General features: G+C 40.4%; 1 non-coding gene across 1 annotated transcript; it reads right to left on the bottom strand.

Annotated features, from left to right (window-relative positions):
• Positions 1–14,515: 14,515 nt before the first annotated feature.
• Positions 14,516–14,588, bottom strand: TRNAW-CCA (transfer RNA tryptophan (anticodon CCA)). Its single transcript has one exon. It is a non-coding gene; the product is annotated as a tRNA-Trp (tRNA).
• Positions 14,589–15,002: the final 414 nt, after the last annotated feature.

The following is a 15,002-nucleotide window of genomic DNA, read 5'->3' as shown; positions in this document are numbered from 1 at the left end:
AATAAATGTCCAAAATAAGGAGTAGTGCTCTTTGACTACGATCCATGAATGACATGTGGAAGTTCTTAAGAAGAAAGGTTACCAACTTTGGCGTCAGAGCGAGATAGATCTTTTCTCTTAGTTGAGTCATCATACTAGCTGCAAGATTACAAACAAGTTACTCACATTACAAAGGCTAGTTTCCTGAAGGAAATTAAGATATTGTCAGGATTAATAGTAACTGACACATCCCTGAATCCCAGAAATAAGTCCTGTTTCATCACAGTGAGTGATTCTTGTAATGTTCTGCTGAATTTGGCCTGCTAGTTTTATTGAGAGTTTTTTGCATCTATATTCATCAGGAATGTTGGCCTGTAGCAAGTAATAATAAAATTTAAAAATTGTAATTCCAATTTGATGGAAAGGGAACATAGAATTAAGAAATAAATGTGTCAGTTTCTGTATAAAGTTAGTAAGGAAGTCTGTCTGGCAAAAGTTATGGAGAGAAAAAAGAGATCTGTCCTATAACAACATTAAGATGGGTGAAGATCATGGTTACAGACCTACAGATCCGGCACATGTTAGGCTTAATCATAGGCGAGTACTATCAAGGCAGGAAGTAAATGGTCAGATTTGTACCTTATCTGAGCTGACTGGAAAATAAATAAAACATTTGAATAAATCTATATTAAGGAAATTGGATGGAAAGGTCGAAAATCTTCAGAAGCCAGTCCCCTCCCCTCTTCACTTATGCTAACAAACATACACATCCGGCCCCAGATAATTTTACAGGTTAATTTTACCAAATATGTCATTAACAGATAATCTCAATGCTTAAAGTTTTTCAGAGAGTAGAGAATTTGTACCCTTGTAAGCACGTTTTAGAAGACTAGTAAAACCTCTGTATTAAAGCCTAAGAATGACAACATGAGAAAGGAAAATTGTAGACTCATCTTTCTTATGAATTTATAAGCAGAGTTCCTAAGATATAAGCAAATCTAATCTAACATTGAGTTAAATAATACCTTAGGATTAAATTGAGTTTGTTTCAGAACGCAAGGAGTTTTTATTACTATGAAGTTTATTAGCATATTTTACCCCATTAATAGATGATCACCTCAATAAATTTAGGAAAATCATTTGATAAAAATATGCAATGCTCATGTGCAATAAAAATCCCTAAAGAACTAGTAATAGAGAATTTCCTTAATCATGTGAAAAATTTCTACCAAAACTTACAGCAAATACCATAGTAAAATGCTTGACGTATTGTCATAAAAGGTTACTATCACTTTTTCTGTTCAACATTTTGCTAGAGGCCATATCTAGTGCAGAAATTAAACATAATTATTAATAATGAAGAGACAAAATTATTATTTTTATCATATGGTAGGATTATCTATTTAGAAAATTCAAAGAATGATACAGGGAAGTTATTTAACAGTAAAGAAATGTTAATAAGATTGTTGAAATGTAAAATTGACGTGTAAAAGTAAACTGCTTTTATTTAGCGTAAACAATGAGAAAAACTCAAAGCACAACATTTATAAGAGTGGCAACAATTATATAGAACCTAAGAATAAGTTTAACAAGAAATAGGAAAGAATTTCTAGAGAAAATTTAATATATTTTGCAAAACAAATAGAGGATTTACGCAAATAAGAAGCTACGTTGTGTTCATAGAGGAAAGAGCTATAAGCATATGAATTCTGCCCTCATTTGCCTGTACATTCCATATAATTCCAATGTTACACTAGAGCTTTTTCCTTTGAATTTAACAAGTTCTTGCCATAAATTCAGATGTAAAAGGAAGGCTCAAAAATAGTGATTATGCTTTCCAAAAAGGTGGAGAGAACAGATACCTAGATTTACTCTAAAGTTAAAGAAATTTAGAGAATGCAGTATCTGTGCAAATAGAAGGAAGAACCAGGACAGAATATTCCCACTCATATGGTAAATAAAATGACAGAGGAGGAAATCAGCAGCAACTATAGTCTACTCAATAGGTAGTACTGGTATAATTGATTATCCTCATGGAAAAAACTCATAAATTTAGACCCCTAGCCTCACATTGTACACAAAAATATGGGTTAAGACATAAATATTAAATCTCTAATTAAAGCAAAATCAATGGGGACTATTTTTATGACCTTGTGATAGAGAAAGATCCTTAAAATCTAAAGGTTATAAACCTTAAGAGAAAAGATTGAAAAATTTCACTGTTAAAATGAACAACTTTTCCACAGGTTGCAAAACGATATATACTTGTACGTAAAATTTACATAATATCTAAAATCATGCAAACTAATACACATATTATTTATAATTATACTAATAAAATGTAAAGATATGCATGTAGATTATAAACTGAAAATCTAGATAGTGAAGGTGTGGGGATAGGGAACAGATACACAGGGTCTCAACAGTGCAGTGTTCTGTTTTTAATAAATCAAGTAAGACAAAATTAAAATTTACCAATCCCCCCGAAATTGGTGGAGCCATGAGTCTCTGACATATTATTACTTACAGTTTCTCTATGCTTGAAATAGTTAATAGTAAATTTTCTAAAAGGAAATAAAAATTAAAATAATTAGAAAATGAAGATAGGGAAAGTGGTTGCTGCTGCTGCTAAGTCGCTTCAGTCGTGTCCGACTCTGTGCGACCCCATGGACTGCAGCCTACCAGGCTTCTCCATCCATGGGATTCTCCAGGCAAGAACACTGGAGTGGGTTGCCATTTCCTTCTCAATGCATGAAAGTGGAAAGTGAAAGTGAAGTCGCTCAGTCCTGTCTGACTCAGCGACCCCGTGGACTGCAGCCTACCAGGCTCCTCCATCCATGGGATTTTCCGGGCAACAGTACTGGAGTGGGGTGCCATTGCCTTCTCCCAGGGAAAGTGGTTGGGGAGGTCTAATGTGAGGGCTTCCCTGGTGGCTTGGAGGGTAAAGTGTCTGCCCGCAGTGAGACCCGGGTTTGATCCCTGGGTCAGGAAGATCCCCCGGCGCAGGAAATGACAGGCGCAGGAAATGACAACCCACTCGATACTCTTGCCTGGGAAATCCCAAGGACAGAGAAGCCTGATAGGCTGCAGTCCAGGGGGTCATGAAGAGTCTTACACGGCTGAGCAATTTCACTTTCACTTTTCAGGACTAAGGACTTTCAGATGTAGAAAGTGGAAGACTGTGAGAAGACTTGATGGAGTCAACCAGAATTAAGAATCTCATGGAATGAGTGAAAAAAGGTTTTGTTAAATACTAAGTAAAGGATGCTAATGGTTCCTTCTTCATTTTAGTGAAGTAAATGGAAGAAACATCAAAGCTAATATCACTTCATTCAATAGCTAGAGAAATGATGAAATATTTATCCAAGTTTGTGACCATAAATGAATTTAAAGAACCTAAATTTTATGACCTAAAAGAAAATTCATGTGCCAGAAATACTGACATATATTAAGCCTTTAATTCTGAGTTGGAACAGAGCACCCAGATATCCTGTAGTGTTAGGAACAGAGGTGAAGATAAGAAAAACCATGTGACTGATAGGAATTTGTAGTAATTTGGTGACTCTCAAAAGTCATCTAAATTCTAACCTTCCTTATATTACCACCTATGGAATTGTGGCAGAGAGAAGTCACACAGTTTGCCGGAGGTCACAATAGCTAATTAGCAGCACAGTCAGGTCTGTAAATCTGTGACTTGTATCCCAGTAATTTTATGTTAAACAATTCTTCCTCACTTTCTGATATTTTTGGGGTATTAACTGATTAAAGTTATTTTGAATTTGCATAATTTTATTGTCTATTTCTTTTTAAACTGTGATCGATGGCTGATATCAAAAACTTTAATTAAGTAGAATTTTTTAAAAAGGTGGCCTTTCTTAATTACAGCTCTCCTGAGCATTTCTATCTTTCGTATATATACTTTCTTCTTTAAATATGCTGGAATCCTTAAATGGAAACATCAAGTCTGCATTGACGGGGAAAAAAGGAATGAAAAATTGAACTGAACTGATCAAATTGGGGATTTCTAAATATGCCTGTTAGCCAGTAGGTGTCGCTACAACCCACTGTAATTAAAAACTGAGGTGATAATTTTGGATCTGCCCATGATACAGGAGACCCGGTTTGATTCCTGAGTCTGGAAGATCCCCTGGAAAATGAAATGGCAAACCACTCCAGAATTCCTGCCTGGGAAATCCCATGGAGAGAGGAGCCTGGAGGGCTGCAGTCCATGGGATTGGCAAAGAATGGGACAGGACTGAATGACTAACTCTTTCACTTTTCATGATAATTTTATAGAAAAATCCAATGGGAACACTTTTCTTGAAGCATTAGGTGACATCTTTAGAGAGCAGGCTGTATAGCTGTTTTTTTTTTCTCCCACCCCTGAGATTCTATATTTAAGACCTATTTCACATAGTTATTTTCATAGTCCATGATTATAGTATTGAGGCAGATTTCAGTGACCAAAACAGTGTCTTTCACGATGCTAAATAATGACGTCGCTGCACTTGTGGTGCACGTGTTATTCCCGAGAGATGGGCCGAGGGGGTGGCAGGGCTGCAGAGGAGAGGAGAGGTCACTGGGGAGGTTCTGCAGGAGCAACAGCTTTGGTGCTGAAAAGGCACATTATTGTGTCCCTGTGGCCAAAAGCCAACTAGGCATCTATTTTATGCTACACCAGTTTGCAGCACTACCTTTAACCTCTGTGAAGGCTTGTTTTCTTCAGGTAGAGTACTCACTTTTGGCTGAAAATGAAGGTGTTAAAGAGTTTCAGAATGGATTTATCGCATCTATTACTGACTTTTTAAAGTTTTTTTTTTTTTGGTCCCTTGTTTCAAAAAAGAAAACGAGGATGGAAAAAGACATTTTGGGTTCTCCTCGATTCTGCCAGGGTACTCACTGGTAGATGTTTGTCACTCTGATTTCTAGGCACTCAAACCCCTTGAAGACCCCCTACTTTATAAGGTAAAGTCCACCTCCCACTTTGTAAATGAAAATTAAATATGTTTCAGACACCCCGTAGTGAGGACATGGGTACATGTCAGGGCACCTGCTGATCAGACGTACCTGCACGCTGACCGGTGTGAATCAGAAGGGGAGTCAGGCGGAGAAGCGCGGAGCAGCGGAGGCAGGTGGTGGGGATGGGGGGATGCGGGGAGCAGCTGTGGTCCGTTCTGGGGCAGCGGTGCTGAAGGATCTGGAAGCAGCACTGTGTGCCTGGGGGTTGGAGTGTTGGCAACTGAGTACCTGTTCCCCTGGGGTGGGTGGTGATGGCCAATGTGTGGGGAAGTTCCGCAGCAAGATTTGAAATGGAGTTTCCAACTTCTGGGCCTGTAGAGCTTAAAAGAGCTACCCAATAGGCCTCTAATACATATGTTCCTTTTATGCTTAATTAGGTTTTTGTCTTGTCTTATTTTTGCTTACAACAAAGAATCCTGACATATACTTTCAAGTTCCAAGGCATGTTGATGCTTACCTTATGATAAAATAAGGCCTATCACCCTTTCTTACCAGATTATCAGAGATTTCCTGCCTGTAATGAGCTGGATAAAAAAGTGTTAGTGGCAGTGGTGTGTGTGTGTGTGTGTGAACTGCAGAGAGAGATTTCCGCCAGTAGAGGCCAAAGATCCAGGTCCCACCTTTGGTACTTATTCATATTTAAGTTCGGTATCTTCCCTTCATCTTTCAGAACAGCACACAGGAGTCAGAGTCCCTGTAGCAGGGGGACTGTCACAGTTCTGACTGTGAAACTGAACACAAATTCCTAGGAGGACAGCACTGGGCACTTGTCGTGGAACAGTCACTAAAGTCCTCGGTGCTAAATGATACGTGGTGACCTGTCCTACACAGCCAGTGCACCGAGCCTCTAACCCCTGATTAAAATAGCTCATTCTGTGTTCTTTTTGTGATGATTTCCGTGCCCATTACCTTATTCCTGGAAGTGTGGATGTTTTCTAGAGCATATTGGTTATGAACTTTGGGGTTGACAGACCTGAGTTGAAATCCTAGCACTGGCAACATTTACTAGATGATCAGGCATGATTTCCTTAAGCTTATATAAAAACGGATTTTTAGTTACACAACTGATGCACAAAATCATTCTCCCTGTGAAAAGCAAGCAATTATAGATAAGGCAGTGCCTGACCTCCCCTGAGGTACACATTGTCCCCCTTTTTCCTCCCCTGCAAAATGGGTGTGAAAAGCCTGCTCCACAGGCTTACGGTGAGGCTCTCTCACTTGGGAAACATTAAAATCACCTTTCTCAGGAAAGCTGTCCCAGTCTTCTGAACTAGGTCAGATTTCCTGTCCTCTGCACTCCTGACTCCACATGTCTTCATAGCAGTTTCTTAGCTATAATCAATTTTCTTAATTACAGCAGGATACTATTTACTGAGGACATCCAGAATTTGGTCTGTGCAAGGCTGATGACCTATTCAGAGCCTGCTGCTGCTGCTAAGTCGGTTCAGTCATGTCCGACTCCGTGCGACCCCATCGACAGCCTCCTACCAGGCTCCCCCGTCCCTGGGATTCTCCAGGCAAGAACACTGGAGTGGGTTGCCATTTCTTTCTCCAATGCATGAGAGTGAAAAGTGAAAGGGAAGTCGCTCAGTCGTGTCTGACTCTTAGCGACCTCATGGACTATAGTCCACCAGGCTCCTCCATCCATGGAATTTTCCAGGCAAGGGTACTGGAGGGGGGTGCCATTGCCTTCTCTGTATTCAGAGCCTAGATAACCTTAATAGAGAAAATACAGCAAGGAAAAAGATGCCTTGGGTAATTCCCTGGCAGTCCAATGGTTAGACCTTGGTGCTTTCACTGCTGTGGCCTGAGTTCAAGCTCTGGTCAAGAAACGAAGATTCTTTAAGCCATGCAGCACTGCCAAAAAAAAAAAAAACCCAAAAAACTTGGCAGGCAATATACATATTCCATGCCAAGTGTGTATTCTCATATCTGTATGTATATTTGCATTCTCATGTCCTCAGCAATTGAGTGAATATGGATTTCAACTCATTAATTCATGAATTCGAGAAACTGAAATTTCATATCACCTAACTTTATTTCAAAATCTCTGGTTCTTCTGGGGATATCATAGAACTGTGACCTCAGGGTAGAGAGTGTTAAACCAAGGCTTAGTAAAAGTGTTAAGAGTTCACTTGAGCAAAAATTGGTTCAAATTGGGCAGCACCTAAGCTAACAGATAGAAAGGTGCTCCAAGGAACTGAACAAAATGAAAGACTTATAGGAAGGAGGAAACAGGAACAAGGAAGTTATACTTGAGGGGGAAAAAAGGCAGATTGGTTACCTCCAGGGCACCTTCCAACAAGAGTTGGCAGGAGTCATCAGACAGACGACCTCACTAGTGCTGATCAGGTGGCTCCTCTCCTGACTGACTGGTACCAGATTGCATTTCTGGGACAGCAGCAGGCTACAGTCCATGGGGTCACAAGAGTCGGACATGACTTAGCGACCAAACCACCACCACCGCAAAAGCTAATTAAGTCTCAGTTTGGTGACAGGGGCCTTGGCATAAGCAACTTCATTTGGGGCCCGTTGGCATGTTTTGAGCAGAAGAGCCCAGCTGGTCCTACTTAGGTCCTCTGTCCATTCTGGCATCCCTCCACACTGCCTTCTGATCCTTAGTGGTCCAGGCACATCGATAATCTAGTCATCCCCAGTCCTGTCGAGTCCTCAGTTGGTGCAGGCAGGTTGCCGCTAAGTTCCGTCCAGCTCTCCGGCTCTTCTCATGCTCCTCTGAGACTCAGAGACCCTCCTGAAGCATTTGGAGCCCGGCCGCCTAGAGACCCCGGCAGTTCTCTACTGCTCCTGCGTCACGTGGAGTGTGGGGAGGCTCGGCCATACATGCTTCTTCATCAGACTCAGCCCAGCACATTGCTCAGCACCTGGATTCCTGAAAGCACGGGAGAGTTTATAATATTCCTCCCGCGCCATCAACCCTGCTTGGAAGGTTGAGCCCTTTGTACTTGGTCGTCATTCTCCCTGAAATGATCTTCCCAGAAACAAGCGAAGCTCACCTCCTCCACTTCCTTCAGGGCCGGGGGCTGTCTTATCACAGGGACTTTGCCTGAACACACAGGTGAACCTCTACGCCACCTTGTTCTGTCTTTAATCCCATCACATTTTTATTTTAGCATTTATTGCCAATTGTTTTCCTTTCTGCCTATGTTCTTTTTCTTTCTTTGCTTCTACGGTTCCTTTCTCCTGCCCTGTTTCCTGTTCTCCCCCTCCTCCCCCCTCCTCCCACCTCTTCCCTCCCCTCCTCCCCCTCCTCCCCCACCTCCTCCCCACCCTCACACATTGGCCCAACGAGGTTAGGACTTTCCTTGTGTTGGTCGTATTATACCCCAGCACTTAGAATTCAGCACTTCATGATCCATCAGGTAAGATCAGATCAGTCGCTCAGTTGTGTCCGACTCTTTGCGACCCCATGAATCGCAGCACACCAGGCCTCCCTGTCTATCTCCAACTCCTGGAGTTCACTCAGACTCACGTCCATGGAGTCAGTGATGCCATCCAGCCGTCTCATCCTCTGTTGCCCCCTTCTCCTCATGCCCTCAATCTTTCCCAGCATCAGGGTCTTTTCAAATGAGTCAGCTCTTCGCATCAGGTGGCCGAAGTATTGGAATTTCAGCTTCAACATCAGTCCTTCCAGGGAACACCCAGGACTGATTTCCTTTATAATGGACTGGTTGGATCTCCTGGCAATCCAAAGGACTCTCAAGAGTCTTCTCCAACACCACAGTTCAGAAGCATCAATTCTTCAGTGCTCAGCTTTCTTTATAGTCCAACTCTCTCATCCATACATGGCTACTGGAAAAACCATAGCCTTGACTAGACGGACCTTTGTTGGTACAGTGATGTCTCTGCTTTTTAATATGCTGTCTAGGTTGGTCATAACTTTCTTCCAAGGAGTGAGCGTTTTTTAATTTCATGGCTGCAATCACCATCTGCAGTGATTTTGGAGCCCCCCTAAAATAAAGTCTGACACTGTTTCCACTGTTTCCCCATCTTTTTGCCATGAAGTGATGGGACCGGATGCCATGATCTTAGTTTTCTGAATGTTGAGCTTTAAGCCAACTTTTTCACTCTCCTCTTTCACTTTCATCAAGAGGTTCTTTAGTTCTTCACTTTCTGCCATAAGGGTGGTGTCATCTGCATATCTGAGGTTATTGATATTTCTCCTGGCAATCTTGATTCCAGCTTGTGCTTCGTCCAGCCCAGTGTTTCTAATGATGTACACTGCATGTAAGTTAAATAAGCAGGGTGACAATATACAGCCTTGAAGAACTCCTTTCCCTATTTGGAACCAGTCTGTTGTTCCATGTCCAGTTCTAATTGTTGCTTCCCGACCTGCATACAGGTTTCTCAAGAGGCAGGTCAGGTGGTCTGGTATTCCCATCTCTTTCAGAATTTTCCACAGTCAAAGGCTTTTGCATAGTCAATAAAGCAGAAATAGATGTTTTTCTGGAACTCTCTTGCTTTTTCCATGATCCAGCAGATATTGGCAATTTGATCTCTGGTTCCTCTGCCTTTTCTAAAACCAGCTTGAACATCTGGAAGTTGACGGTTCACGTATTGCTGAAGCCTGGCTTGGAGGATTTTAAGCATTACTTTATTAGCGTGTGAGATGAGTGCAATTGTGTGGTAGTTGGAGCATTCTTTGGCATTGCCTTTCTTTGGGATTGGAATGAAAAGTGATCTTTTCCAGTCCTGTGGCCACTGCTGAGTTTTCCAAATTTGCTGTCATATTGAGTGCAGCACTTTCACAGCATCATCTTTTAGGATTTGAAATAGCTCAACTGGAATTCTCTCACCTCCACTAGCTTTGTTCAGAGTGATGTTTCCTAAGGCCCACTTGATTTCACATTCCAGGATGTCTGGCTCTATGTGAGTAATCACACCATCGTGATTATCTTGGTCGTGAAGATCTTTTTTGTATAGTTCTTCTGTGTATTCTTGCCACCTCTTAATATCTTCTGCTTCTGTTAGGTCCATACCATTTCTGTCCTTTATTAAGCTCTTCTTTGCATGAAATGTTCCCTTGGTATTTTTAATTTTCTTGATGTTATTTTCTTACTTGGTCATGTAACAGCACTAAAATAGAGGCACAATTTCTGTATTGATTCTTAGAAATAGAGTAATATAGAATTGTTTTGTATTATTAAAGTTCAGAACAGAACCATTTACATTATATCTATACCTTCCCCTGAAAATAGTAGGCATTGGCTTGCCCATGATTTTGATTCACTTCTTATATGTAGATTTTACAATGACTTGGTTGTGGTCTTCCTGGTGGATCAGGTGGTAAAGAATCTTCTGCAGTGCAGGAGACCTGAGTTCAGTCCCTGGATTGGGAAGATTCCTTGGAGAAGGCAATGGCAACCCACTCTAGTATTCTTACTGGAGAATTCCATGGACAGAGGAGCCTTTCGGACTACAGTCCATGGGGTCGCAAAGAGTCAGACACAACTGAGCAACTTTTACTTTCACTTTTTTTTAGAGTGGAAAATAATGGCAGTTTGTTGTCATTTCATAAACTTTCTCTGGAAATATTTTTATCTGTTAAATAAATTAGGTCAAGGACAGTTGGCTAACCCATTTTCATATCAGAACTTTACAGACTTGAGGAAGCAATGCTCTGTGTCTCCCTCAGTGTTGTAAGGTGATCTGAATGGTCTCAAAATTATCAAAGTAGAAACACATGTTAAAATGATAAAGAAAGAAAGAAGTACGTTGTAGTCACACGTCATACTCTATGTGTGTGACTCTGTGTGAGACATACACCTCTATGTCTCAAAGAGGAGGATGACTCTCCTGTGTGGCGTTAGATGTCACTAAAAAGCATAGGCCGTGGTTAAAAATAGTTGCTGTGGTCAGACATGTGAGACCACAAAGCGGAAGAAGTCTCATCTTGAGCCACATGTATTTTTTAGAAACATCCAAGTGCCCATTTATTTACAGAAACAAGCTTGGCCATTCACTGGTAACCAAGGCAGAAAGAAATCACCTGATATTAATGTAAAATTCTAGCTATTTCAAGTTGAATGACTATAATCTCAAAATGTTTAATTTTTAGGTGGTTATATTTATTCTTAAAGCAGTAATTAAATTATGTATTAAACATTGTGCAACATTTAAATACGTTATCTCATATGTTTTTCATAATGTTGTCTTGTAGAATAAAAGGTATTATATTATCACTATCTTACAACTGAGCGAATAAAGTCGGAGAAGTTAAGTGACTTGTTTTAGGTACATAGCTATATATTGGCACAATCTAGGCTCTAATTATAAATATTGTAGTCTTGAAATAAAGTTAGAAACCATAAACTAAGCATTGTCCAGTCCATTGCTTTCCATACAGGGTACATATTATTGGAATGAAAGTTATCTCAAGAATCTGTTAGCAACAGGTGATTTAGTATTTTATTGAATCCTATAGTTATAAAACAAGATAGAGCCTGGATATCCAGCTGGTCATCTCATTTTATTTTATGTTGTTGGAATATTTCCTTCCTGTTAATCCATTGAAAGCAGATTTTAGCTGTTCATGTTTGTTAAAAAATACCAAATAAATATAGTTTGTTGCAAATTTGGTCACGTGATGCTGAATATTTTTTTTAAATGTACAAGAAAGTCACAACACCTGTATACTGAAACAACTATTTCAATCTCTCAAGAGAGAATGTAACCTAAAGCGGTTCATCTAAAATCCATTTACATTATATGGCTTTTATTTTACTCTTCCCAGTTTGTCTTTAGTCTACTTAACATACATTCTTTAGATAAACAGCAACAACAGAATAGAATTTATGCTGGCATATAATTGAGAGCTTCACTTCATGGCAAATAGAGCTTCACTTGTCATGCTTCACTTCATGGCAAATAGATGGAGAAACAATGGAAACAGTGACAGACTCAATTTTCTTGGACTCTAAAATGACCGCAGATGGTGACAGCAACCATGAAATTAAAAGATGCTTGCTCCTTGGAAGAAAAGCTGTGACCAACTTAGACAGCATAGTAAATAGCAGAGTCATTGCTTTACCGACAAAGGTCCGTATAGTCAAAGCTTTGGTAGTCATGCATGGATGTGAGAGTTGGACCATAAAGAAGGCTGAGTGTTGAAGAATTGATGCTTCTGAACTGTGGCATTGGAGAAGACTCTTGAGAGTACCTTGGACTGCAAGGAGGTCAAACCAGTCAATCCTAAAGGAAATCAGTCTTGAATATTCACTGGAAAGACTGATGCTGAAGCTGAAACTCCAATACTTTGGCCATCTGATGCAAAGAACTGACTCATTGGAAAAGACCCTGATGATGGGAAAGATTGAAGGCAGGAGGAGAAGGGGACAACAGAGGATGAGATGGTTGGATGGCATGTGTTTTTTGAGCAAGCTCTGGAAGTTGGTGATGGACAGGGAAGCCTGGTGTACTGCAGTTCATGGGGTTGCAAAGAGTTGGACATGACTGAGCAACTGAACTGAACTGAACTATAATTGAGAGCTAAAATTTTTCCATAGCTTTGCCATCATGTAAGGTCATGACCTATCTATTTATTTTTCTGTCTTCCTAAATATCTTCCTTATATATTTAGGTCAAAGTTATAGTCCAATATTTTGTAATTTATTTTATGAAAACTCCACACGACTCTCATATTTTGAATTATTGTGAATATTGAAATGCAATTATGCTGAATTCAAATATTTGTTATGTAATTGCAATGTTATTAGCAACAATTGTGTTATATCCTTGGGAGGATAAAGATAGTACAGATTGTAACTACTATAAAGTTCAGAATGATGTACTAGTGAAAAGTTAGAATGCTCTTGTTGAAGTAGGACTTGAAGTCATAATTGAAGGATAGATTTAGCTTTGCAGGATGGAAGTATACCATCCTAAAGTTAGGGGACAATGAAAAAAATGGGGCTCAGAGGCAGAGAGTAGAATGGTGGTACAGGAGCTGAGGGGTGGGGAAACGCAGAGGTATTGATCAAAAGCTTCAAAGTTTCAGTTATGTAGAATAAATAAGGTCTGGAGAGCTAATGTACCACCTGGTGCCTATATATAATCATCATACTCTATTATGTACTTGAAATTTGCTAAGAGAGTAGCTCACAATGGTGCCCACCAAGAAAAGCAAAAATGTAAATATGGAAGTGATGGATATGTTAATTAGTTTGATTGTGGTGATTATTTCACAATGTATATGTTTATGAAAATATCATATTATGCACCTTAAGTATACGCAACTTTTATTTTTCATTTATACCTCATTAAAAGCTGGGAAAGAAAGAAACAAAGAAAATATGTGGGCCCGTAATTACTGTGTGAACCCTGTAAGGAGGAGATTGAGTTTGTCTGCTTATAGCATGGGCCAGACTGAAGTTCAGGAATTAGAATCAGTGGACTCAAGTCTAAGGCAGCGCTAGAACATGAAATCAAGGTCATCTCAGAAGTGGTTGGTGTGGCACCAGGATGTTTGACTGTTGGGAGAACGCATACTGGGCAACTACTCGAGGATCCAAAAGAAGCACAGGTAGGGAGAGGCTAGCCATCAACAGAGGGTGACGCAGCAGCCGACACACTGAAGCCCAGGAAGGTCGGAAGTCAGGGGGGATCTTTGTGGAGTTAGTATTAGCGCCTGGTGCCTGGGGCTCAACAAGAGAAAACTAAGGCAGGGTGAGGTGCTAGTGGTCAGAAGAAAAGATGAGAAGTGCTCTCGACAGAGTGGATGTAAGCAGCAAGACCAGGCCAACGTACCACAGTGGAATCTACAAATCCCCTTGTTTTAAGTGTGCGTTTCTTAGAGCCTGGAGGCAGGGTTGAACCTGTGAGTAGGAATCCTATGAAGGAATCCTTCAAAGATGAGAGAGATATAGGGGTTGGGGTCAACCACACCATTTTTCTTGATTGGATTTGAGGATGTGAGCTCTGCTGTGGGAGATAAAGCTGGATGTGAACACCTTGGAAACTGGGAGACGAGTTAGGGTGTGATGAGGTTGGTCTTCAATAGGTTCTTCACGGGAGCAGACACATCAAGGTAGTTTTCTGTGTGAACTGCTCTGGTCATAGCCCGAAAGTGACGGGAAAAGGGAGATTGAGCAGGATAAGTGTGAAGTCACAGGACAGGTTGACTTTAAGTTGTCAGGCAGTTTCAAAGAAGTCATGAGGATAGAAGTTTCAGTGCAGTGGGTTGAAAGTGAACAGGAAGTGAGTCAAAACAGAATGCCTGGGAGAAAGGAAAAATACATAAGAAAGTCGTTGGAGAGGAACTCACAGTATCATTTTTATTTTTTCAAAGAGGAAGGACTCTTAATCATTTCTATTTCTATGTGGATGCTTGAGAAAAAATGCTTTTCTGCTTTTAGGACCAATAAGAATGGTGAGAGTGAAGTTGCTCAGTCTTGTCCAGCTCTTTGCGACCCCATGGACTGTAGCCTACCAGGCTTCTGCATCCATGGGATTATCCAGGCAAGAATACTGGAGTGGGTTACCATTTCCTTCTCCAGGGGATCTTCCTGACCCAGGGATCGAACCCGGGTCTCCCGCATTGGAGGCAGATGCTTTAACCTCTGAGCCACCAGGAAAGCTAAGAAGAATGGTACTTCTGAGCAATTCTAGTTGTGTGTGTGTGTTTTTATGTTAGATACACTTTTGATTGTGAAATTGATCAAGTTTTCCCATTTTTCCTTGACTAAAAGAATTCAAGTTAACTCTGATACAATTGTAGGAAATTTATAGATCTTCATGGGATGGACTTAAAACCTAATTCCTGATTCCATTTTATGGCCTTGGTCTTAATTTTCTGCCATTTGCTCCTATTTTAATATCATCTCTCCCTCCTTCCCTTCCTTTCTACCTTCCTTTCTTCTCTCCTTTCTCACACTCTCTCTTTTGTAAACTTGTATATCATATTACTTTCTAGAATGAGATGGGGATATAGATAAATTAATCATATTTCTAACACCTATAAATATATTGCCTGGCACAGGGTAAGAATT

The sequence above is a fragment of the Bos mutus genome, chromosome 16 (genome assembly GCF_027580195.1).
Source record: "Bos mutus isolate GX-2022 chromosome 16, NWIPB_WYAK_1.1, whole genome shotgun sequence".
Lineage (NCBI taxonomy): Eukaryota > Metazoa > Chordata > Mammalia > Artiodactyla > Bovidae > Bos > Bos mutus.
The sequence above is the reverse complement of the archived record's forward strand: the minus strand, read 5'-3'. Positions and strand labels throughout refer to the sequence as shown.